The sequence below is a fragment of the Lichenostomus cassidix genome, chromosome 1 (assembly GCF_008360975.1).
Source record: "Lichenostomus cassidix isolate B80296 chromosome 1, HeHo_3.0, whole genome shotgun sequence".
Lineage (NCBI taxonomy): Eukaryota > Metazoa > Chordata > Aves > Passeriformes > Meliphagidae > Lichenostomus > Lichenostomus cassidix.
Window position 1 is genome coordinate 105,803,282 of NC_139479.1, and position 26,351 is coordinate 105,829,632.

General features: G+C 38.5%; 1 protein-coding gene across 1 annotated transcript in view; it reads left to right on the forward strand.

Moving 5' to 3' along the window:
- The window catches only part of ROBO2 (roundabout guidance receptor 2), a 1,017,279-nt gene that overhangs the window by 596,786 nt on the left and 394,142 nt on the right, over positions 1-26,351 (forward strand). The gene's annotated exons all lie outside the window — the stretch shown is intronic.

Below are 26,351 nucleotides of genomic sequence, written 5' to 3' on the forward strand. Positions count from 1 at the left end.
TAGATGTGGCATTTAGGGATGTGGTTTAGTGGTTGACGTGGCAGTGTTAGGTTTACAAATGGACTAAAATCTTAAAGGTCTTTTAGAACTTAAATGATTCTATGATTCTTCCTCCAAGTGAAAAGCAATTTGTATCTTCCTGCTGTTGGTTGGAGAGGTTTTTTTTCTTCCCTGCTTTTTCTCTGACCTCTTCTGGGCTGAAGGTTTGGAGCTACAGAGTCCTGTGCCTCACTCTCTTAGCTGTCAGAGGATCTGGAGCAGCGAAAGATCAAATACACTCAGCTTTTACTCAGTGCTTCCTTTTTAACCCCAAGTGGGATGGGAAGTGTTGTGAAGCAGTGAAGGAAGCTGTGTCCACATTTTGACCAATATTCAGTGTGGTGTTATCCAAGGCATTGTTCCAGATCAGTGTGCTAAGTGTTGTCTTTGCATATGTGGAAGACATGTCTTCCCAAAATCTTTAGATTTAGATGAGAAAAGGATTGCAAAATATATTTATGTAGTACAGAAATTGTGAAAAACTTCCAAGAAGACAGTGGGTGATATGCATTGAATTCTGCTTGTTTTCTTGTGTTTCCAAGAGAAGCAACGTCAAAATGGAATGCTGTCAAATTGCATATATTTATATACATCTCTGAGCTAGTGAGGGAACAATTTTCTAAAAGTAAGGGAAGATTACAGCATTTCTCTAGTGCTGATTTGTTTATGTTCCTGTTTGAAAGTACAACAAAAATCTCATTCATTTAGTATATAAAAAAAAAGATTTTGAAAAAATATTTGCAAAACATTTCTAGCTTGTACAATGTCTCTTTATATGAAGAATTTGAAAATTACTTTACACAGTAGTATTTGGTTAATTTTTATGAGATATAGAGACACACTTGTAAAGGAATCAGAGAAACTGCTTCATATGTCTCCATAGCAAGATTTTATATAAGAAGTTAGAATAGATGTCTTAAATCAGGAAGGTTTGGGCTACATGTTAGGTCAAATTTAAACATATATTTCAAAGTGTGCACCTTTTGTTTCAATAACAGGTTTCTGTGTGCGCAGGAGGGGAGGGGAGAGGGGTGGGAAGAAAAAAAAACAAACCACTTTCCCCCGATTACCAAAATTCAATCCAAAACACAGAATGACCTGCGTTATCCTAATAATCGTGCTGGTTATTTACTGTGATTTCTAATGATAGGAGATGAATAGAAATTTGTGGTAAAATTCCTTAGGTATGCAGTTTTAATAAAGCAGGCATCTTGTTTACTCTTTTGCTGTATCATGTATAGAACTTATTGGCAGGAATGGGAGATGTGAGCTGTTCTAAGCCTTAAGTAGCTGAAAGGGATTAACCTTACACAGAGGATTTACTAATGAAGACATCACCCTTAGACACACAGAAGGAAAGGAAAGTGAATTGTTGATACGCAAATTATTCTATCTAGTTGTCCTCAGTGCCTTTTTTCCCCTTTCATTCTACGTCTACATTTAGTTTATTGTATAAATGTAATTGGATCTTATTCTCCTATGGTGTTTCCGTGCTTTTGTAGTAGTTTCACAGTAGCTGGCAGTGAGTGAGGTACAATGGACAGAGGGACATGGCAGTCCAGCTGTAGGCTGTGATGGCAACCTGTGCAGTTTTTATTGTTCTCATACTTCATTTTCGTATGCTTTGGGCTAGATCTTACTACTTGAGCCAGCATATAATTTGTTAAAGGCTGATGCAGGTTATTCTAATCTTCTCTGGAATTAGTTTGGAGAAAAAAAACCCCAAACAACAGTAATTGAATACCCCTGTAGCACCAGGTGAGCATGATCAAGGTTTAAAAAGAGAACAAAAAAATCAATGCCCAGGGAGGTGCAAGAAGACTCTCCACTGAAATGTAGGAAGACTTGGGGAAAAGTGCTTTCATGGTCAGTCTTTTTCTGAATGCTGAGTAATTGTGTAATTATTATTTGGGAAGGCAGAAGGAGGTGAACATGGCTGGGTAGCCCTTTTGATTAAATTCTGGTTTTTTTCTGAATGCTTTTTGGTCTGGTCAGTACACACTAACTTTGTAGTCTGACATTAAGCAGGTATCAAAAAGTTAAGAAATGTGCCTGTTTACCTCTGATTCCTTCCCTTCCTTTCTTACCATATCAACTGCAGGGTCTGTGCTGAGACAGCCCTCCTAGAGCTGTATTTCACATGCATCTTGGCTGCAAAGGGTTGAAGCAGATTATAAGATATTTTAGACCAGGTTTTGGCTAATAGAGCATGAGCTAACTTTTTGTGCTTTTCAAAATTCACCGGTTTTTTACTTGTTTTAAGACATGTTGATGCACATGCACATATAAAATTATGAATATTAAAGGAGCTGTTGCAATGTAGGTGTTCCATTTTGCTTGTAGGAAAAGATAAAAAATGTTATTTGTAACAAAGAATTCTGTTTTAAGGAGATTCAGTATAAAAGTGAAGAGTCATTTAAGAAGTAGTTTTTAAATGAGGAAGGGTAAAGCTATTGCTCTGGCAACCAGGGTATGTTCTGTAAAACTGTGTATGCTCGTGAGAGTGTGGCATTCAAAAAGAAGTTTATTCAAGTTTTCCAGTATATTCAATGACTTTGGTCTTGCAAGTTATTAATGGTGGGGTTATGTACTTTCCTGTATATATTGTATGTAATTAATTTTACAGATTATTATTATAGGTCATGTGTTTTGTAGATTATTGTTATTACTGCAACATAGTGGAAGTTTTCACCCATTGCTATATATGATTGGCTTTTTAAAAATCATGAAGATGTGGCTTGAGTCACACCAAAAAAGACCCTTGTTTTTCATCTCATTGTAGATAAATAATGTATTTTGGGAAATAAAAAAATGGGACAAGCACTTTGAGTCTTCTCAGATTTTAAGTGTTTGTGACTTATTGGCTTCCGGAGGTGCTGTCTTTGTGGTTAACTTCTCTGAATGTAGCCAGTTGTTTGGGTTTGGTTTTCTTTTTAACCCAACACTTACTTGCTCTTTGCTTTTTGAGGTTTTTCTGAATAGAAGTAACAGAAGCATTCCAGCAAGCCATTTCCTGTGTTATTAGCTGATATCTGTCCCTAGATCAGTTCTCTTGCCCAGTGTTATTAAACAGTGACAGAACTTAAAGAATCATTAGAGGTGTGTTTTTTTTCTTGCTACAGTCAAATGAAGTAATATTAACTTCAAACAAACATAAGCTGAACACCTAATGAACAGGGAACCAAAATGGTTTTAAAGTGCAGCCAATTCTGAAGTTTATTGCACCACCATAGTGATTTTCCCTAAAAAGTCAGTGATATAATCATTTGAGGTTGTTGCATTTGATATTGATGTTAACCTTTAGCATAGCTGATAAACTGTCTTTCTACTGGCAGGCATCATTACTAGGAGCCTCTGTGCTGTCCTGAATAATTTTCCTCACAATTAGCAGCATTGATCTTGTAGGTGCAGCAGCAGCTGAAGTTCCTTGAGGCAATCAGGGAGGGAAAGTGGTTGAAACTCCCCCTGAGCTGCGTCAGTTGTTCCCATTTGACCATTACAGCAATTAAATTTTTCTAGTCCTGGTGTGTTGATTCTTAAAAGCAGTTGGTTCCTCATGCTTACATGAATTTCACGTGCTTTCAAGGTAAGAAGTGAAAGGCAAGGTTCAGCAAGCTGTTCTGTGTAAAATCATCTCTACTTGGGAAGCCATTCTGGATATGAGTATAATCTGTAAATTACTTTTGGACAGAGACAGTGTCCTGGTATCTCAAACGTAATGAAAGCCATGGGGTATTTTGCTGGGGAGCAGGGCAGGGGGAGAAAGGATGAAATAATTTCTGGTTGAAAAGCTCCCTTTATGCAATTTTAAATTAATATTGATTAGTACTAATGGAGTGGGCTCTGGGAGAGGCTTTACATACCTCTTGTGCCTACTAATAAGGTCTCATCTCAGATGCACAAAATCTCTTCAGGAAGTGAGTAATTTTTATCAAAGTTAGAAAAATCACTCTGAGCTTTTTGAGTGAGAATAACTCACCAGCTGAAGAAGCTTCAAAGCAAAAGCTTGATACTGATGTAGGGGAACAGCCTGGGAGCTGCAGAGCTGCTGAGGAGCACAGATGGGCAGAGGGGGGAGAGAGTGCTGTGTGAGACTGTCTTGTGTTAAATGCAGATCTTGACACGACTCTTGGTGTGAACCTTTCTTTGTTATCTACGGTAAGAGTTGGTGATGCTTTATTTTGACAAAAATCCCATCTTGATTTTGGTGAAAACTAAAATCCTACCTAAAATGCATTTCAACTTGTGTCCAGCTTTCTGTTGGCTGTAACATTCTCTCAAATTATTATCTTGCTTTACTATTAAGAAGGGTTTCAACAGGTGGGCAGTGCTGGTCTCAAACTTCTATGGGGTGTGGTAGAACAATATGGAGGTTTTACAAGAAGAGATAAAAGCAGACTGAAAATACACAGCTGGGCTACAGCTACTGAGTGCCTGGGAGATTGTGCTGGGACTTCATTTTGCTATGAGGAGGAGTGTTGGAGGAAGCCCTGTTTAGGAGAGCAGTCTTTCAGTGCATAGGGTTTGCTGGACTTTGTTTTTGCAGGGTCATCTCGGGTGGCAGCAGATTCTATTTGTCATTTTTGAATCAACTTGCTTAACGCCGAGGTTGCTTGAAATGTAATTAGATGACTATTTTTGTTTTGTTTGAGAAACAGAATGCAGGCAGTAAAGCAGCATTTGACTTTCCTGGTAAAGGTGACAGCAACACAAATGTGCAGTCCTGTCAGTAAATCTAAATTACAGAGTTCCCCTAAGTGCTTCATTATGGATAGTTCTGTAGATCTTTCTAGGGCTTCCTACAATCTGAGGTGTTGTGGTGAGAGGCACTGCACTTGTGTTTGCAACACACAGTGAATGGCCTTGTCTGAAGTTAAGCCTTCTCTGACAAAGTGTGGAGAGCTCCTTATATTGCTTGTTAGTTTTTCACCAACATACACTGCAAAGAGAAGTGGTACTGTTTGGTAATCCATTCCTATTGAAGTCAGTTGTGAAACCTATGAACTTATCCAAGTGTAAGAAAAGAGCAGTTATTTCCAGAGCTGTATCAGTAAATAACTGGTGATACTGTCAGTGTCTTGCTTATTCTGATAAAAATTGTGGTATTATCCCTATAGATTGGGGGGATGTAACATACAGATCCTGATTGAATGCTAGGTTTATATTTTGGTATAAACCCTGCTCTGAAACATCATGGACCTAAATTTCTCAATCAGTCCACATGTGTTTGCTGCATCAATATTCTCAATATTCTTCCAGACTTACCATATAATTAATACTTTAAAGCAAATAAACTGTTTTTGTTTTGGCATTTTGGGGGGGGGGGGGGGAATCTTCCTTATCCAGCAATGAAATTTGTGTCCATATATAAATATATATGTGTGCATATATAATGTAAATAATAAAGGTAATGAATAGATATAATTGTCAAATGCATTTTTTGTATCTCCAAAGTTATAAATTGGTTAAGATATTGTAATAATAAAAACTAGTACTCTGGGAATTTCTGTGTGATGCATGTAAAATTAGTTTGAAAGTATGAAACAGTGTTGTTTGTGACTAAAGTAAAATTAGAGTAAAATTTGCCAAAAGTAAAAATTTTGCCAAAAAACTAAAATTGCCTCTCAATGGCTGTAGGAACCTAGAACTTCCTGACATTTCAGGAGGACAGAGAGTAAAACTCAAACAGAGCAGATCAAGAAGCTGCAGTTAAATCTTGCCTATGGATGTTGAGTGTCACAGCTGAGGACAATGATGTTGGTCACTCACTCTTGTAAGCCATCTGTGCATGCAGGGTGCAGGTCAGGAAGAAACCTTGGTAAGTTGACAATACTATTTGTTACCAGGGATTTTTAATCGGTGGATCTCAAAATGTTCCACAAAGGAGTTGTGGCCACATCTGCATTTTAAAAATACAAAAATTGGGGTGAGTGAAATATCTACTAGGTCTCATAATGATGGTAGAGTCTGGAGTTGAACTCATATGTGTTCAGGAGCACACCTGGGTGCAGGAGTGGTATCTGCACCCTGCAAAATGAATGTGGCTTGGAAAGAATTTATGAGCATAGAATCCAAGCAAATGAATGTCTTGTCATCCTCAGGGAGAACAAAGGGGTAACAGAAATAGAGAACACTGTTTTGTAGCTCTCACTGTGTTTAGCTGTCCTAATATATGATATCCTGTCTCAAAGTGACAGAATTTCTTGTTTCTTTGATGCATAGGATAGCAAATCTGCGTGTTTGGTGCTGTGTAACAAACACCAGCACTTGGTGCTATTCTGTTTCCACACTCTTTCTGTGAGGAAGCATCAAGCTTACTTGGACACCAGTAAGATGAATGAAAACAGTATCTAATGCCAGTTTAAATTTGAAAACACTTCCAGGGAAGAACTTGAAAGGAAAATGATAAATATAAAGAAGTTATACTTTTTATAACAGCAGAAGAGTGAAGATCCAGTTCATGTTTCTCAGTAAATGCATCTTCCTTTGTTTTTCGTTAGGAAGAGAATCACATGTTCAATTTTGGGGCACAGTTTTGCTTGTTTTATTGCATTTTAATGTAGCCTTTGAAAATCATCAGAGTTATCAGTTTTGCTTTGAAAGAACACATTCTGCAGGCTGTGATAATATCCCTTCCTTTAGGGAGCAGCAGCAGGAAGAAGCAAAGAGTAGTGGTAGATATGTGTGAATTTAGTCTGGGTGGAAATGTTCTTGTTAAAGATAATGTTAAATGGAGAATTTTACGCTAAAATAAGCAAGAAAGTTAGGATTTGGGTCTCAGATCTGAAGAGAGGGAAGTTACACAGTTACCAGTACAAAAGGACTTCAGGAAGTTTGTCATATGGTGAAGAAAGAAAATAGGTTTCAATCCAGAAAATCAATAATCAAATCATATGTAACAAGGATACACAACATGAGAGATCAGTGATGTGGCTTAGCAGAGCATTTTTGGGAATGGCAAACCATCATGTCAGCTTTGCTAGAGAACAGAGTGAAGCTGAAACTTCAGTGGAATGGAAATTTTGTGCCAGCTTTCTGCAGATGGGGGCACTTAGCTTTTTAGCCAGTGCATTTCTAGGTCTCATTATTTAAAACCATGTCAGCAAAGTGGAGAAAATTCAAAGGTGGTGACAAGAGATTACTGAGAACTTGGAAGAAGTTTTATGAGCTACTGAAAGGGAATATGCCAGAGGAGATAAAAAAGACAATCAAGTGGACTGTTGCTGTTTTGAAAGGCTATTACTAATTTTATACATATTTTGACTGAAAAAAGGGCAAAACAATTTAGATGAGGGATAAAATTTAAAATGTGTCTGTATCCTACAAAAATAATGATGTAATGTTGTAATTAATTTAACTCAGCCTTGAAATTTAAAATTGGAGGTAACTTTTTAAGGAAATGCATAGTTAAAGGTTAAAATGTGAAGCTGTAATGATTATAAATTTTGAGAAGAGTACCAGAATGTGGCCCAACTGGATGTGATGCACTGGCATTATGTGCATGACTTTATCCAGTGTGGGTACAATAGTGGGAAGTACCTGCTGTTCAATTCATTTTTGAAGTGAACTAAATAAAGCTGGAGATTGGTCTGCCATTGCTGGATTTAAGATGCTTAATAGTAAAAGAAAACATGCTGATATCATCCTCAATTGGTTACATCCACACAAATCCACTGTATCTTGAAACATTATTTTAGGGTCAATGTTTTTAGCATTTCATTCTGAGAAAAAACTTGTGTAGTACTGTAGTGATTGCTCTACTTTGATGTTATACACTTGATATATTTTGAGGAACATGGAGATTGTGAAAAGGCCATGAAGAAATGGGAAGAGATTTGCAAAGCATTGTTTAGGCTTGGCCTGATTATTTTGAGAGAGAGGGAAGGACCTGGGTTTATTTTGTTCAGTATTTTAACTCCCCTGTCTGCGCTCCAGGAAGAGTGGATGATTTTCTAACAATGAAGGTCATCTGTAGATACAAAAATAAAACAGGAGATGCTTTATCAAAGCTGCTACCTCAAGGTGTAACCTGGTCACCTGCAGCTGTTTGTGAGGTTGGTTGTTTCACCCTCTGTTTAAGTATGATCATAAAGCAGATGATGTATGTAGGTGATCATGAAGTACATGATGTGGTGATGTGCTGGGGCAAGTTTTACAGGGATAAAATTTTGGAATTATCTGCCTCCACTAAGCCCTTCTATAAGTTGTACTTATTAATGTGCCATTCGCTATAGGGTAAACCAGCACTTTTATATAATTTGTTTTATAACTGTTGTGGAAAAGTAAAATCTAGTAGCTCATAATATAGGGAGGAAGAACTTCAGAGGAGAGCAACAGAAAGGAAGAGTTGGGAGAAAGTACTTTGGAATCAATTTTATTTAAAAATTGCAATTGGTTCTAAAACAACTACATTAAGACATCATTATTTTACTTGTAAAATGTTTGTGTTTTTACTTTATGATAGTAATGATAAAGACTGCATGTTTTACTTGTTTCAATCATTATACCATTTTTCTCTATGTTAGGTAACTAGAGGGAGGATTTTTTTTTAACCATTTATTTGTGTAATAGAAGAGATGGCTTGAAATTAGCACAAATGTGACACAATTTGAGACATAATAGTGCACAGTGGCACTTTAAAATTGTGAGGTGAAAATACTTAGGTGATGGCCTTTCATTTGAGACAACTTTTTCCCAATAGAATTGAAATCTAATTAAACAGTTTTCTTTACTCCCCATGAATTAAAAATTAATAAAATTAAAAAAAAATGTTCAGGACCCACATTCAGGCATGGAGAGACAGAGGGTCCTGCATGATTAATGTGAGGTAAAAGTAAAGTCTTTCATTATTCATCAGTTAATGACAGTTAGGAGCAAGCTGCACTGTTTCGATAAATGAGAGATGTAAAATGCTGGTGTGAAGCAGTTGTCTTTCTCTCAAAGTAGAACACAAGACTCAACCAAGCTCCTCAATGAAAATGCTAATTCCACATGATTAATCCTTTCTTCTTTTCTGTCAACATGAATATTAACTAACTTCCTTTCCAGGGTCACCGGGAAGTTGTAACTGTTTTACTTCGGGTTCCCCTACCCTGAAACATAAAGCCTGACCTTAGGGCTTAAGATGACCCTTATTGTTTGTTTCTGCCTCTTTGAACTATTGCTCTTATTTCTCTCGTTCTGGAGGAGGGAGGCAAGTGGTGGAACAAGCAGTCAGTGGCAATTACTGATACAGCAGGAATAGCTTTTTGTCAGCTGTGTTTTAAGTGCCAAAGAGGCTTGACTTGGGAATGGTTCCCTATTGCCAGCGTGAGCCTGCTCTCACCTTCCCTTAAGTAAAGCAGGAACCTTAGACTGGTTTTCTCTACTTTTACAAGAGTGTCCATGAGTATTTCATTTGCCATATTTGTATAACTTACAGTGCCTACTTAGGCTTGAAAGTTTGTCTTTATAGGCCTGTTGTGTTGCCCAGTGTGATGCAACCATACTTCTAAGTGGATGTTCTCCCTCCATCCCATTTCACCTTTATGAATATAAAAACACAGGCCTAAAGGTAAAAGACCCAATATTTTAGTTGCCATGTACACAGAGGCATATTAAAACTTTGATTTAAAAGTAAAATTTAATTTTAGTGGTGTTTGTGTTATTTTACCCAAAGACTTGTAATTGAAAGACTTGATGTTTGGATGACAGAGTTTTGCCTTTTGATAGGAAACAAGACTAATAAAACATTAAAAGTAGATCAAATGGAGGCTTTCAAGGTAGGACATAATCTCCTTACCTTGTGTAAGGAAAGGAAACAAGCCCTGGTTTCACAACTCAGGCTTTGATGTAGTTCTTCATGGTGCGCTCAGTAAATTCATAGCATAAAGATATTAAATCAATACAGGCACGGCTATTATAAAAACTGATTTAAAAGATGGCTGTGCCCTGTGGATGCATTCCAGATAATAACTTGACCCTCTCTTTCCTTTATACTGTCCCTCGGTGACCTCTGCCACCTGCATACACTTTTGTTGCATTTCTCTCGGCTTCTAATCGTGCATTAGCACCAACTGTTTCTTTGGTGTTGAGGAGGCAGCAGATGTGGCACTGCTTCATGGGTTCTTTGACTCCTGTTAATGGTTAGACACAGTGGCCCTTTCCTTTTTTGTAAATATCTGCAGATTGAGCTGTCTTAGTGTGTAGCACTGTCTGTTCTGGAGAGTGGAAGACTCTCACAATAGGGTGATAGGTCACCAGTGTCTGAGGATTTTCCTGTGTATGGTAAACCACAAACTGTTTAAATGTATTATAACTTTCACTTAGTGGAAGTTACATATGCTTGTTTCAGTTTTCAAATAAATCATACACACCTGACTTCTGAAAATAAGTGTCAGTTTGCATTGTTTAAGTAATATGAAAGAAAAGAACAATTTCTGCTTGTGATTCACTCATTGAAGAGTGGATTAGGTCTCTTGAGACAGGCCATGTAAAATTAGGTTCTTCTGCAGACATGGGTATTAACTGTAGATCTGTGAGCAAACTTACTCGAGAATTACATTAGCGTGCAAAAATTACTGGTTTAGTCTTTTTCGAAGCATTTTCGTGGCGTTATGTATTCTCCCCTATGCTAGGCTTCCGTTTACTACTATATTGCTTGAAATATGTCTTTCAACTAAATGATGTTCCTATCCATGAGTTTGTAAAAGCACAGTGTGTAGGATAGCGTGGTATGGAGTGTTTTATTTTGGGGCTGCTAAGGAGTGCTGCTGGTCAGTTAAGAGGAGGTTGCAAACCCCTGCTTGAGAGTTGCAATTTTAGTTCAGTGTAAACTGAATTTATAGACCTATGAATTTATTTTAGTCTCTGCTTAGGCTATTTACATTATATCAGAAGATAGCTTTGGAAACCTGTTGTGCTGCTTCTGTTACTTTCTCCACTTGTAACGTGGCATTGACTGGAAGGATCAGAATGGCTTGCTTTATGCTGTCAGCTCCAGTGCAGTTGCAATGGAAGGGCCAGAACTCAATCTGCTCTTTCAAACAAGCATAGGGAGGCTCTAATGTATTAATTAAGTTTACTGGAACTGCTCTGAGGCAAATTTCTTGTGATTACTTAGCAGAAAGGAATCATAGAATGTTGTAGGTTGGAAGAAGAATCATAGAATGGTTTGGGTTGGAAGGGACACTAAAGCTCATCCAGTTCCAATATCCCTGCCATGGACAGGGACAACTTCCATCAGACTAGGCTGCTCAGAACCCTATCCAGCCTGGCTTTAAACACCTCTATGGATGGGACATCCACAACTTCTCTGGGCAGCAAGGACTGTAAGAAAAACAAAGAGAGAGCTTTTATTCCTGTGGTATGTGTGGCCACCTTCTTTAGAAAGAATTTGCATTTGGCTTTGGACGTTCAAATGTTCGCTTGTTTCTTGTATCACAGTACTTTTGAAAGGCAGGGGAGGACTCTGCTTAATGTTTTAAGCTACAGTTGGGTTTGGTTTATGAACAAAGCTGTGTGTATCTGTGTGTGTCTGTATTACATGCACATATATATAGATATGTATGTTTGTGTGCAAATTCAGTAATATATTCCATAAAGTTTTCTCAAATTTTAAGTCTTCGGTGTATGGGGGGTTCTCTTTGCCGTTCTTGTTTGTCTTTTTCCCAAAGGTGATTTGCTTTATGGGTGAAACTCCATTAGATTTATTTTCATTTGAAAACCTGTCATTACACTGACACTACACTGTAGTTTTGCTCATCTGATGAGTAAAATTGTAATGCCCTTATGGAAGCTAGTGACTCAAAGTAGTGCTCTTGCATTGCTTTTCATAAATAAAAATTAATTTTGTTTTTGCCTTACATATTCCTTGCATAATTCCTGCTGCTACTAAACTCTCATTTCAAATCCAGTTTATTAAACTGGGAGAGATTTTATGTGTTTACCAATCTTATTTTTTTCTAGTGATTCTCTCTCTCCTTCTGGCAGATTTCTATGGACTGTTTTTTGATTGGCACAAGAAATAATCACAAATGGTGTGATTTTTCCTGGCCACCATTTAGCACTGATTCTGTGTACATGGCTGAGAGGGGCAAATGAGACAGGAGAAGCAAGAGGCTGCATATTTTAATGTGATGGAATAACATGTGTAGTAGAAGAGATACAGGATTTTGGAAATGGAGATACTTCTGTGTAATTCTAGTATATACAGTATATCACAGCTTGTTAGCTGGGAAAACAAAAGGCAAATTTGCTTGGTTATCCATGCTATCATATAAATGAATCATTGGTTGACATTTGTAAATAAAGGCGTACAATACATAGCAATAGACTGATTTAAAGAAAGGCATCAACTGGTTTGCCACAGGGATCTTTTTATTTGGATTGTGTCTTGTTTAACATCTTCGTTAATAATCTGAACGAGTGGGTAAACTGCATGCTAATTAAATTCACAGATGATACTAAGCGGGGAGGTGTTGCAAACATAGGGTGGCCAGATTTTCTAAGTGAAAATCTGGACCACCTGTCATGGCAGGCAGAGAGAGGAAGGTTTTTAGCAGGGATGAGGGAGGGGGTGTGCACAGAAGGACTTGACAGCTTGTGGGAGGGGAAGAAAAACTGCCCACTCCACCCCCTCCTTAACCAAGCATACCCTCTCTTTCCTTCTTCAGCATCCCCTGGCTTGGATCCATTGTATTTATACTGTTTGCTATCCCTAGGTTATAAAAAATTTACTAGGTACCTATTAGCTGATAAGTGAAACCTCTTATTCAGGTGTAGATGTGAAAGATTGAGAGGAGTGGAGGAAGCAGTAGTGAGCTCCAGGCAAATCGTCCTGGTAAACTCATTTTTCACCTACAGAAATTTTGGGTGACACAAGTATTTATTTTATTTTTTATGGTGAGGATTGCAGGCTGACCCTTCCTTGTTAGTCAGATTTATATTGTTCTAAAAATATATATAAAATTTGAAGGTTCATATGTCTGTAAGGGCAAAAGAGCATTATGCCTCCCTCTGAATCTGAGGACTTGTTTAATAGCTGATCTGGTAAGTGGTTGTGGGCCAACAGGAATGTAGCTCATGATGCAAAGCTCTGAGTGCAAAGTGGAAGGTTTTTTTCCTCCTTTTGTTCCTGCTTGTATGTTATAGAAGTTACTCTTTTTCCTCTTCCACTGGCCCAGCTTGTTCTTTCTTGTGCTTCCCTCACTATTTATTAAGTACCTGTTGTGTTTCCATCATTTCTCTTCACTTAACATTGCTTGAGAAAAACAAGTGGCACATTGCATGTTTTCCTTCAACAATTCCAAATAACAGATTTGAAAAAAACTGTCTAACCTTGGCAGTCTGTGATCATCTGAATACCTGAGTGATGAAATCTACTTTTTGCTGAACATACCATCAGCTTTTTGGAGATGTCACAGCATTGATCAAGGGGAAAGATCAACATTGTGTTCCTAGTGCAGGACCCAGTTTTAAAGCAGTGGCACTTCTCTTTCTGCATTTTGCTTAGGGCTCAGAATTTGAACTATCCTTGGCTGAGAAAGTTAGCTTAATCCTTTTATTCCTCCTACTTATTGAATAACCTGTGGCCTGTATTGTCCAGGGGAACAGTTTTGGAAAAAAAGCTTTTTGTAGTCAGGAAGTCTGGCTTTGTTTGCATGTGTAGTTGTAGCATTGTGAAAGTTCATGTACTTGAGAGAGGAACTGAAGTTTTGGCAAGACAATGTGCTTTCTAATTTTCTCAGCATCCTGCACTTTTCTTGGAATTTTGTTTGGACAGCCCCCGTGTTCTCTGCATATTCAATGGCAGCAGTGCCAAAACTCATGCAGTCCAACATCGTGTGTAGATGTTTGTTATGTATTTAGCTGTAATGCAGTTTGGGGTTTGTTACCTCAAACAATAGATGGTTCAAAGTGTAATGGCCATGTGACTAATGAGGAGCATGTCACACTGCCTTCTTGAAGCGTTCCACTCTTGGCTTTTGTTTCCCAGGCATCTTTCCCTGGCAGTGTTATGCAAATTAACCAATTAATGACAGACAAAATGGCCTTCCTGCATCGCCATGCTTGTAATAAGAAGGGCAATGCTGTAAGTCACGTACCTATTCAGTGAGCTCTGTAGGCCACTGCCAGGGCATGATTAGCCTGACTGGGGAAGACAATTGCAGAGGCATCTGCTCGGTTAATTTTGAGAGAAAATTTACCAGATGGAGGCTGAAGATTTAAGTGATTAGAAGGTAGTAGATTGGAATACAAATTGGATTAAAAGAAATTAGATTGATATAAATCGAATTGAGTCACAACAGTTTGTGTTGTTTGTACCAAGGGGCAATGGATTATGGGAGAAGCAGATGCTCCAATGAGATAGGAATTAATGTGGCTTTGACGGTCCATCTGGGAAGGCCTGAATATCGAGTACATCCCTAATCTCTCTCTCCATTTATCAATGCCATAATGTTAATTAGTACTTCATTCATTAAGTTACTTACAGAGGAAAAAATCTCACCCCTAGCCCCTCTCTGCTTGAGGATTTGTTATTGTGCCAAGAAATGGAAATCTCTCTTTAGCCGAGCTAGTTACAGTTGACTGTTACACTAGATCTGTGTCATTTTCCTCAAGCTTGCTGCTGCTTTTGGCCTAATTTTTTTTTTAAATATATTTTTGAAACCAATCTTCATAAGTCCTGCCTTGATCCATACAGCTAGCTACCACTAGTAATCCTCCTTCTCACATATTTTAAAAGGTACAATATATTTTATGTCATTGCATAGCATTGTGGCTAATGACCAAACTTTAGCTATGATCTTAATAGCAGGAGAAAACTAAGAAAGTTGGTGTGTGTGCACCTCTAAGATCTTGGCTAGAGAAACAGGTGTGGAAGAAAAGTGCTCTACCTGAAACACCTGATGTGGGACTTGTCCTCAGGTGTACAAAACTGTCTGCAGACAGAAATGTTGGATTTTAAGTGCATTTCTCTTACTCTAGAAGATAAATGTTTGGGGTTTTTTTAAACTCTGAAAGGTGACCCAAAATCTTGAGTTTTTTAGCTGGATGGGGAAAAAATACAAAAGGGAAAAAAAAATGCCTATAAGATGGTTAACTAGTACACGAGGATTGTAAAGAAACTGAGCTAAATTCTTTTTCTGGCCACAGTCTTCTGGAAGTGAACATGAGATAATGAATTAGAAGGAGGCTTAGCAAAAAGCAAAAGAGGACTTTTCTCTCTTTCCTCCCCCAGGTGCACGCAAAGGTGTGATGTAGGAAGGCTATGTTAAGATATTCACATTGAGTGCAAACACTGGCAAATGCTGGTCTCCATGTGAGCACCATTGTAGTGTCAACCTTAAACTTTTCCTTGTATTTTCCCATAAATATTTGATTTGTTTTCCTACATGGCGAGGAAGCTTTGATTCTACTTCATGTAGAAATCTGACTCTAGCTGCAGTCCTTTAGTTATTAATCAGAGAAATATTAGGTATAAAAACATATTACTGCTCTATTGCTGGAACCTAAAATGTCAAAGATACCTACAACAATGTCTCACATTTTGCTCATGTGTTCTGGAGGAAATAGATTCACTGCAAACTAGTTTTGCGGAAGAAAAGGTTCTTTTATCATGTTTGAGGGTTTTTTATCTGTTGAAAATAAGTCATTAGAAAAAAAGAACCTGTCTCCTGAAAAATTTATGATTTGTACCTCTAAGCAGAGTGTGTAGTAGGTATGGGCAGGCGAGAGGTTGGAATGGAGCAGAGCTGGGACAGCTGAATCAAGATGATCAAAGGGATATTCTGTGCCATATGTCATCATATGCTCAGCAATAAAAACTCAGGGAAAGGAAGATAAAGGAGGGATGTTGATGGCTATGGCATTTGTGTTCTCAAGCAACAGTCCTGCATGCTGAGGCCCTGCTTGCCAGGAAGTGCCTGGACATCTGTTTGCTGATGAGTAGTGAATGAATTCCTCTTGTTTTGCTTTGCTTGTGTGCACGGCTTTTTCCTTCCCTTTTAGCTGCCGCTATCTCAATCCACAAGTCTCTCGCCTTACTTCTACTTTCTCCCAATCCCATGGGAGAGGGTGGTGAGTGAGCAGCTGGATTTGGCTGTCATATGGGGTCAACTTACCATTGTTTCAAGATGGAATTTTATTTCCTAAGTTTGCCTAGACAGCACTTGTTATGTTTACTAAGTATAGTGACTTATTAGTCTAAGGTTACAGCCTGAAAAGGTGGAATCTACTTTCCTTATATTTTCTATTTACTTCCTCTACTGCTATTTTGACAAATTGATTTGCTTACAGTAAACACTTTGAGAACTGCATGGGAGTTTTTGTTTGTTTCACCTACTGTGCTGCCAGACACTCTTATTTCTGCATAGTGCTGTTTGATCGAGAAAAACGTAGAGTAAATAAATTCTATGCTGGAAAGAAGCTTTTAGAAGGTCACAGCAGTCCCCTTGCCATTCCACAGCTCTGAGAGGTGGTTGTTTATCAGTAAGCCATGCCCCATTAGTAGAATCAACAGAGATCCCTATAAAGATAGGATAGACCACAGAGGTTTCTGAATCAGTTTCTGCAACTTTACTCTTTTAAAAAATCTCCCTCTTTTTAATATAGACAGGGTAAAACAATGCTGCAGAAAGACCCTGTGAAATGCATATTCCTTGAAAGGCGAGATTCTTCCACTAGCAGCAGCAAGGGCCAAGAAAACCTCTCACTGGACCTGTGCCTTCAGTCTAAAGTATTAGGAAATACTTTCTTAATGTGTGCCAGCTTTGGGTGTAAAGAGGTGGGACAGAAAAGGTGAGAGAAAAATCACTGAAGGCTTCTTAAAAAAAAAATCCGTCAGTTGGCACAGTTTCTGGGAGTGTTTGGGTCTTGTCACCAAGCCTAAGAACATTAAATCCCATTTTGGCTGCAGAAGTTGCAGAATTGTGTTTTGTTATCTAATGGGACAGATAACTGGATGGCTTCTGAACAGGCAAATGAAAAAAGAAAATATTCACCTTGTAAATAGAGTTGATGAACTGTTTTGGATAAAAAAACCATGGTATTTTATTAGCTACACGTGTAATAGTAGCAAGGTAGAAAAATGGCATTAAAATACACATGATGAGGTGTGAAACATGTTTCAGCATGAGCAAAAAAATAAAGGAAAGCAACAAGGAAAACGGTGGTGTTTTTTGGGCTTTGTTTTTCTGGGGAGGGAGGGACACACATGGGAAAGGATATTGGGGCAGAGGATCTCCAATTATTCTCCTAACAGAAGAGAGTATATATATGTGTGTATGTCTACATGTATACATAAGTGTGCTATAAATGTATCGGGAGAAACTAGAATTAGGTTAGGTATTTGTGCACAAATTTGAATTGTGTTGTTTCTCATTATTAGTGGTGAGAGTCAATAATATGACCTCAGTGTGATAACCATTGGAAAACTTGTGACATTTTGGTGATAAAACAAATAAAAAAAAAAGTGCAGTGTTGGCAGTAAAATATTTCTAAGCATGGGGGACAAAATGAACAAAAAACCCAAGCGCCAAACTTTATATATATATATATAAAAAGACAAATGCGTGATGTGAAGCACCAATATAAAAATTGTGATCTTTTGTGCTTGGGATATATGAGGTGTTTATAAACCTGACCTATGTAGGCAGAAGTAGCATGTGACTGAATTTTCTGTAGAAGTTGTTTGTTTTCAAGCATTGGGTGGCTGAACGAGTTTTCAAAATGCTCGCTGGTAAAAGGTGAAATGAGGGGGCAATTACAAACATCCCTCTAAATCTTGTATTTCCTGTACTTTGACATATGTAGCAGAGATACAGCTGTGAGGAGTTTTATACCAATTCTAAAAGCCTTCCACTTTTGAGCATATGAAGGTGTATTTACTGAATATGGGGTTAGAAAAAGTAGGATTAGAAACTTTTTTCACAGAGCTTGATCCATATTTTCATCCATGGATATGTAGAATAAATTTTCTAAAGTAGTTGAAGCTTCCAAAGAAAAGATTGTTGATGAATCACAAGGATTTAATCCATAGATTTCTAAACCAAGATATTACAATGAGGTTTGGTATTTGTCATACTACTTCATTGTAGTAAAATTTTGGTGTGAGCTTTGCTGCAAAATTAATTTTTAGTGGCTGATAGTTACTTAGAACTTTACAAAAGGTTAATTTAGGATGTTTGGGTCAAGTTTGAAGTCAAGTATTGATATTGTGTACTTAAAATTCCCTGGACATTCATAGCTGGTGTGGTCCAGGGAGTCTTTGTGACCATTGTCAGCAGTGAACACAGTGGCTGCAGGGTAAAATTCAGAGGACCAAAGCTAAAAGGCCTGCTGTGCTTGTAGTAGGAATCCCTCCCTTCCTCAAAATATTATTTTAAGACTGCTTCAGAAGCATGGATTTGTTTACAAATGTAGTCTGATTTCACAGATTGTAGCAATTTTATTCTAATCTGAGAACTATTTGACTCATGGTTCTTGAAGGGATCTGGGCCAGGTTGTCATTTAAAAGCTTTTTTATATCTGTTGTTTTAGCTTAACACTGTTAAAATTGATATTTTTCTGATTGCTCATTTTTAAAGCTTTTAAATGTATCTTTTAACAATGCCTTGGATGGTCATTATCACCTATCAGTAGAAAATTTTAGACTTTGGAGAGCTTGTGGTTATCAACCTTTCTATACAAAAGCAAAATGTACTTGGTCCTAATTAGCCTAATGTTTTTTCCAGTGTTATTAGGGAAGATGCAAAGCTTCCCTTTGCCTGACTGATAGGGAGCCATTGCCAGTTCCTCAGTGCTATGACAAGATGAGCCTTGTATAATCAATTATTGCACTGTCTATCAGCAATGTCTGCTTTTTTACCTTCCATCCTTGGCCTGGAAAAGAGCTGAAAGATGTTTGTTAGAGTCAGGCATACACTTATGCTTTGCTTTGTTAAATTCCACAGTGATTTGGAAAGGCTCCCAAGGGAACTTTAGAGTTGGTGGACATTAATGAAACCCACACTTGAATTGGAGAAGCTATTTTAGTTTCAAAAGCCAGAGCTTTTTTGGGAAAGAACCTACAAGTGAATGTGGTTTGGGGTTTTTTGTGTATTTTTTTTCCTGTGTCTGTGTGTGGGTGTTGGTGTGTTATTAAGCAAATAATTGTCTGTTAGCTTCTTTCAGGGAGCATACCTCTGGTAGATATTTTATTTCTTGACTTGAACTCTAAACCATACTGCTTTGCAATAAACAAATCGATGTAACTTTCTCGTTGAAGCAGTGGCTTGTATTTATAACATCACTTTTCACCTGGGGAAAAAAAGATTAATCATTTGTCTGTGAATCTATATTCCAGTTTTCAGGGCTATTGTGCTCACTCCTCCTCTCTTGACTGCATCCCTAACATGCTGTTCCGTCCCAGGCAGTGTGCTGGAAATAAATTTTGAGGTGTGGTAAGACTCTGCAAAAAAGTGAAATATGACACTTCAATGCTGGTATGTGAAAAGAATTGAAGAAAAGTGAATTAGAGTAAAATTGCATTAAGCCTTTATGTCAATTTTGGAATGCTTTCCCTAGTATAAAATTATTATAAAAATAATTTTGTACTAGGAATAGGTTGCTTCAACTGGGGCACTGGATTATTTTTCACATTACAAAAAAAGAATTGGAGTTTTATGTTTGCAGTGTTTCTTTAATAGTAAAGTTGATTACACCTTGCTTAGCAAAGTCACAGTTTTGTACAAGAGAAACTTAATGAAATCAACCTTCCAATAAGATTTGGTCAATGTTTTTAATGACAGTTATTGATCTTTTTTGTCAGCATTTCCTGCTTTACCTTCTTGGCAGACACACACTATAGGAAAGGTGACTTATCTGCAGGCACATGTCCTGGGGAAGTTGGATGTGTTGCTTAATGGATTAATTTTGCTCGAGGAAAAGCTTTCAGAGGACCTTGTCATAGCTGACACAGCTTTGAATAAAAGCCTTACCTTGGAAACAGTCGTATCACTGGAGTCTTTTCTCATCTGCCAAATCTCAGAGGAGGGGGAGAGATTGTAAAGGATAAATTTTCAAAATGTCGTCTTTGCCTTTCCACTTTGCCTAGAGGAATGTATCTCAGATAATCAGCCTGATGCCAGTACATCAGCCTCTATTCCATTAGAGTTTTCTCATTATCTTGACTTTTTGCACATTATCTTTTTTTCGAACTCAGATGTGACTGACTGGATCTCTATTTGAGATCTCAGTTTGCCTTGTCAATTCTGTGCCTAAAAGGGTGGTGAAAGCAACAGACTTATTCATTACCTCAAACAAATGTGTGCAATAAGTGTTTCTGAAAAGTACTTCTCACGTGGAATGAGGCATATGAAGAAGTGGGAAAATGAACAGTGACTGCCATTCAGTAGATTTAGCTAAGCAGCTGTGGGATTGTCTTTGCAGAGTCTGCATAAGTCAAAAAAGAGCTGGAGCCTGGCCATGGGACAGGTCTGATGTAGCCAAAAGAGATTCTGCAGACACTTCTGTAGCTGTCCATCCTGTCCTTAAAGCACATTATTCTTTTAATTGGGATTTTAAAACCTTAATTTCAAATTTTTCTGAATTGATGCAGTGAAAATAAACCAAGATGCTAGCATAAAAGGTTCTTCGGCATTTAAATATATGTACAGAACTGTCCTCTATGTAGAATCAAATATACACAGATCTTTTCCTTCCTGCATCTGTAGCTTTCTGTTGTAGGAGATTTTTTTTCCCTATCACAGTTCTGCTGTTTTTCTTCTTGATAAACAGTCCTTTTGCACTGTCTCAGGGAGAACATGTGTTGTTGGCAAACTCTTGGAGGGAACACATTCAGAATGCTATCAGAAGCACAAAACAGTCATAACTCATATAAGGAGCAGCTGAGGGTGTTCAGCCTAGAGAAAAGGATGCTCAGGAGTGGCATTACAGTTCTTACAATGCCCTGAAGGGAGGGTGTAACCAGGTGGGGTTCACTCTCTTCCTCCAGACAACCAGAATAGCCTTAGGCTGTGCCGGGGAGGTTCAGGCTGGACATGAGGAGACATTTCTTTACAGGAACTGTTGTTAAACATTGGAATGGGTTGGACAGGGAGGTGGTGGAGTCACCATCCCTAGAGGTGTTTAAGGAATGACTGTATGTGGCACTCAGTGCCATGATGTAGTTGACAGGGTGGTGACTGGTAAAAGGTTGGACTCTGTTACCTTCGAGGTCTTTTCCATCCTAAATGATTTTGTGATTCTGTACTATATTATGAATTTGTCTTTCAAGTTCCATTGTTACAACAACTTCTGTTGCTCTTGTTGTCAACACTTTCTTTCTGAACTAAATATACAATGCACCTGTTCAATGTGACCTTTCAGAACTCTTGGACTGGAAATATTTCAAATATATGATATGATGTGAAACATTGTGTCCCATTTTAAACATCCCCTTCACAGCAATAGTGTGAGAACAACACGTGAGATAGAAGAATAGGTGGCAGCTCTGTAATAGGGATGATCTCTGGTACCCATAGTGTTAAATGACTGTTGGTCCTGTTATTGAAAATCCAGACCCAACTTTCTGTTTTCATCCAAGTATATTAATGCTACATGTTTGGAATGTTAAAGGAATCAAAATGAGAGCCTTGAAAGGATATGAAAGGAGTAGTAGTCTTGGAGGTCAGCTGAGGGAGAGATTTTCTGTATAGAGGAAATCAGGTAGGCAAAAGCTGGAAGAGAATTAGAGATGCAAATAAATGGGATATCAGATGGTAATAAGTGATCACAGGTGCTGATAAAGTCAGAGGAGAAGAGGGAATTTTGAGGAGGTCCTTGAAGGCAGTTCAGGAATCTGTATTATGAAATACCATCTCAGAGTGTTAACCATGTGAACTGATGCAATATTACTTTTTATTTAAAATTGCTCAGTGGTTACTGTCCCAGTAGCCGTGAACGTTTTGTTGATTTGAGAAATGAATCTAATGTCTCTGAATTTAGTCTGTACTGTTGCTCATACCGTTGGTGTGAGAGACCATTAATGTGGTAGCTGCTTGTTTAGAGTAGGCTTAATAGATTAAATCAATGTTTGGTCTTTACGTGAAGTAAATTGAAACTGGAGGAATGTAAAGTGCAATAAATGAAAGCATTTTCCTAGAAGTTTGAAAGACAGTGGACTAGGAGGATGAGAAAATTAATTGCCAAATGCCTTTGTCTGTGATGATTTGTGTGTGTTACACACAGAGCACGTGACCTAATTGAAGCCTTCCAGGCCTTTCCACCTGAAGGGAGCCTGCAAGAAAGATGGAGAGAGACTTTTTACAAGAGCACGGAGTGACAGGATAAGGGGAATGGCTTCACACTGACAGAGAGTAGGATTATATCAGACAGTGGGAAGAAATTCTTTACTGCAAGGGTGGTGAGACACTGGAACAGGTTGCTCAGAGTTGGTGTGCATGCCCCATCTCTGGAAGGCTGGATGGAGCTCTGAGCAACCTGGTCTAGTGGAAGTGGTTCCTGCCCATGGCAGGGGGGTTGGGATTAGATGATCTTTAGGGACCTTTCCAAATCAGACCATTCTGTGATTCCTCTTAGGACAGGGCTTGCATAGTAACTCTGTGGAAATATAGTGAAAAAGAACAGAATATTGACTCTTCCTTTTAGCCTCCTTTTGTGCTTGCTTCTGTGTCTCTACTGCAAATCTGTTTCTTCTATTAATAAAAGTTCTTGCATCCAATTAATTTATTTTGGATTATTTGACTCTAGGATCAGCAGGCTAAACTGAATATAATAGGCATTCTGTTTATATGTTAATAGTGTAGCTGTAACTGTATGGTACATTGGATCTCTGAGGAAACTTGTGAGGAAGTCTGAGCGTAAAACAGCAAATCGGTGAGGCTCCTTGGTAGTCATGGCAGATAGCCTGACTTAATTGGCACCCTGATGTTGAACTGGTCAAAATGAATGAGTGATTGTTGTCTTTTACACTTCTTAAAGGTCTTGGAGGTGATACTCAAGGAGTGGCTTGTCCAACACAGCAACTTACAGTAGGGGAGTGGAAGAGTAAGCAGTCTGATTCCTAAAGTACAGTATGCAGCCTACATTTTTTTTTTTCTGCTTTTGTCAATGTTCCTCACTTTTCTTACTTTCTTTCCGTAGTTTGGTTAGGAATATGCAAGTATGCAAATTCGTAAGACAGGAAGGAGAGTGTAAGACAGCTGATGAATATATTTCAATACCTGTGCTGCACATGGACATTTAACTGGAGCCTTCTCTTGCTATTTTGTAACAAAATGTGTCCCCCAGCAGTTTCCGCTTGCTCAGTTCAAGTATGAGGCTGGGCTTCTCCTAGTCATTGTCCTGACCTCAAAGGACATTAGCAATGACTACTGCAGAAATTATTCACGAAAAGCTAGCTATGAATGCAAGTGTTCACTACCTGTGAAGTGATGGTTTATCACAAATCTATAATGTCACCAATTTTAATTATGAGAACCTACAGTGTTTCACATCAGTCAGCACTTTTCAGGTCAGCAATTATCCATACTTAGCAGGCTCTGGTATCTGAAAATGAAAGCTGTGTTTGTTAGCGTGACAAAACATTGTATTGCAGTGTCTTAGACAATGCAAGTTGGTAAGTCGATGTTCAATTTAAAGCGAAGATTAATTTACTCACACATAAACATGACATAGAACAGCATTAAGATGGACATGAGCTGGCAATGAGTGCTGGCAGCCTGGAAAGCTAGCCATGTGCTGGGCTGAAGCGAAGGCCCCGTGGGCAGCAGGGCAGGGAGGAGATTCTGCCCCTCTGCCCTGCTCTGCTGAGACCCCACCTGCAGTGCTGCATCGGCTCTGGGCTCCCAGCACAGCAAGGACAGGGAGCTGCTGGAGCCAGGCCAGAGGAGGAACCTAGGTGATCAGAGGGATGGAGCAGCTCTGCTGGGAGGAAAGGCTGGGAGAATTGGAATTGTTCAGCCTGGAGAAGAGAAGGCTTTGGGGTGACCTAACTGTGGCCTTCCAGTAGCTTAAGGGAGCCTACAGGAAAGATGGAGAGAAACTATTTACAAGGCCTGGAGTGACAGGACGAGGAGGTATGATTTAAACTGCGAATGGGTTTCCATTAGATATGAGGAAGAAATTCTTTACTATGAGGGTGATGAGGCACTGGAAGCTTCCACTGGACTCACTCCAATAATACTAATATTATAAGAGTTTTGGGTTTGCTCACTGGTATATAATCACTCATGTGAAATCATTGCAGTCTATCACAGTGAAGACTTAAGGACTCTTAAACTCAGGGGTTACTTACATGCTGTATGCATGCACCAGATAGGAATCCTGGAGGGAAGAATGGAGAAGGAAGCTGTATGGGTAGGCTAGGATACACCACAGCTGCCTGCTCAAGGTCATGGTTGCATCTTGTACTGCTGTAAAAGTATCTTCAGCCCAGACAGCTCATGGAGATAATAGAATTTCTGCTCCTTCTAAATGAGGTCGTAGTGGTGTAAGGGTATTAGGGGAACCCACAGTGAAAGAATCAAAACTAGAATAAGCACCACTTAGGGCTGTCACATTCTGATACACAGACAGTGTCTAGAGACAGGCAATGGAGCCAAGCTTTTTGGTTTCCCTTGCTATTGCTAAATCAACATAACCTTTGGGAATACCTGTTGGTGCTCAGTTCACTTTGGAAGGAGGGAGTTTGGTGTGCTCTGTGATTGACCTGGATGTGTTTTGCTTCCCCATGCTCTAAGTGCATGATAAGGGGAATTCCTTGCAGCCCTGGATAGCTGAAGGTAAACCCAGCTATCGCAGAAATGTGAAACTTTTAATGGGAGAAAGCCCTTTGCAAAAGTTTGAATATGGCCTTCAAGTCTGTGCAGAATGGGCTTCTAGGAGTTTTGAATATGATCAACAAACCTTCATGTTTAAGAAAACTAATACTTTGGATTAGCATTTTGCATTTCTTGCTACTAATTTTGTTACCCTGTGTTACTATTTATGAAAACTCAGTTGTATCTGTTCTCTGACTTAAGTCCCTCTCATATCTCAGAAACATCTCCGCTTTCCTTTACTTTATGATACTGTTAATAGAAACTTCCTAACACAACTACTGAGATTTTGTTTGCTTTTTCAGAATAAGCAGTGAATTAGGTTGGTAAATTTATGTCTGGAGTATTATAAATGTTTCTAATCAGTGTATGAAATTGGCTTTTTAGTCCCATGTGCTGTTAGATGTTTATGTTTTACTGTAATTGTGATTTTAGTATTTTTCAATGTTGTGTATGGGGTTATGGGCTAAGGTTATTTTTTATCTGCAGATTGTCCTATTAGATATTTTTTTTGTCAATAGAAGGGAGAATAAAATACATCTTTCTCTTCAAGGTGTCCCATAAGTTCATCTGTGCATAGCTATAGATTATGGTTTTTCATGTACAGGCATTGCAGATTATGGATTTTTTTGTCGTTCTGGTACTAGACTCTGGAAGCCACTGAAAGAGCCAATTTGTGCAACAGCAATGTAACACTTAACTACTATGGCAAGCCTTAGTTTAATGACCTGAGTGTTAGTAAAACAGAGGTCCAAAGGTGGATTCACTCTGTTGAATGGATCTTTATGCCTTTCCTCATAACTTTTGTAGTAAATGAGGCATTGAAAATATTTTAAAGTATGTAGGGCCTGGAATATAATTAAGACATTGATGTTAAATTGCTTTTCTGCGACTCAGCAAAACCACTGATCAGAAAATTGAGACAAATGTTTCACTAACCTGCAGAAGCTGGTTTACCTTGTATTTAAGAAGCGCAGACCAATTGTAGCAGCGTGGCAGCTCCGCTTAAAGGATTTTCAGGATCCATGCTAGAGAAGACTATTTTTGAAGCCCAATGAAGAGGCGCAAACTGCTGTAACTATTGCAGAAATATTTTGCCAGGCTCACGTAGTCTAATTAGATATGCAGGAGTGGAGAGTATCTGTAACATTAATGCTGAATGAAGTGTTCCAGGCAAGGTTAGACTGGGCTCTGAGCAACCTGATCTAGTGGAAGGTGTCCCTGCCCATGGTAGGGGTTTGAAATGAGATGATCTTTAAGCTTTCTTCCAGCCCCAGCTATTCTATGATTCTTGGCCTATATTGTTTTTGTGTGTGTGTGTGTGTAAACATGCAATCCTGAAATGGAAAATTTCTAAAATTTCTAAATTTCTAAAGTAAAGACAATTTCCAAAGGACATTTGAAATGGTCCTTTTATTCCCCTTCCATCTCCATACCTGGCCTGTTTGTGGAAAAGCGATAGCAAGCATACATATAAAACTTCAAAGAACTGCTAACTGATGGGGGTGGTAA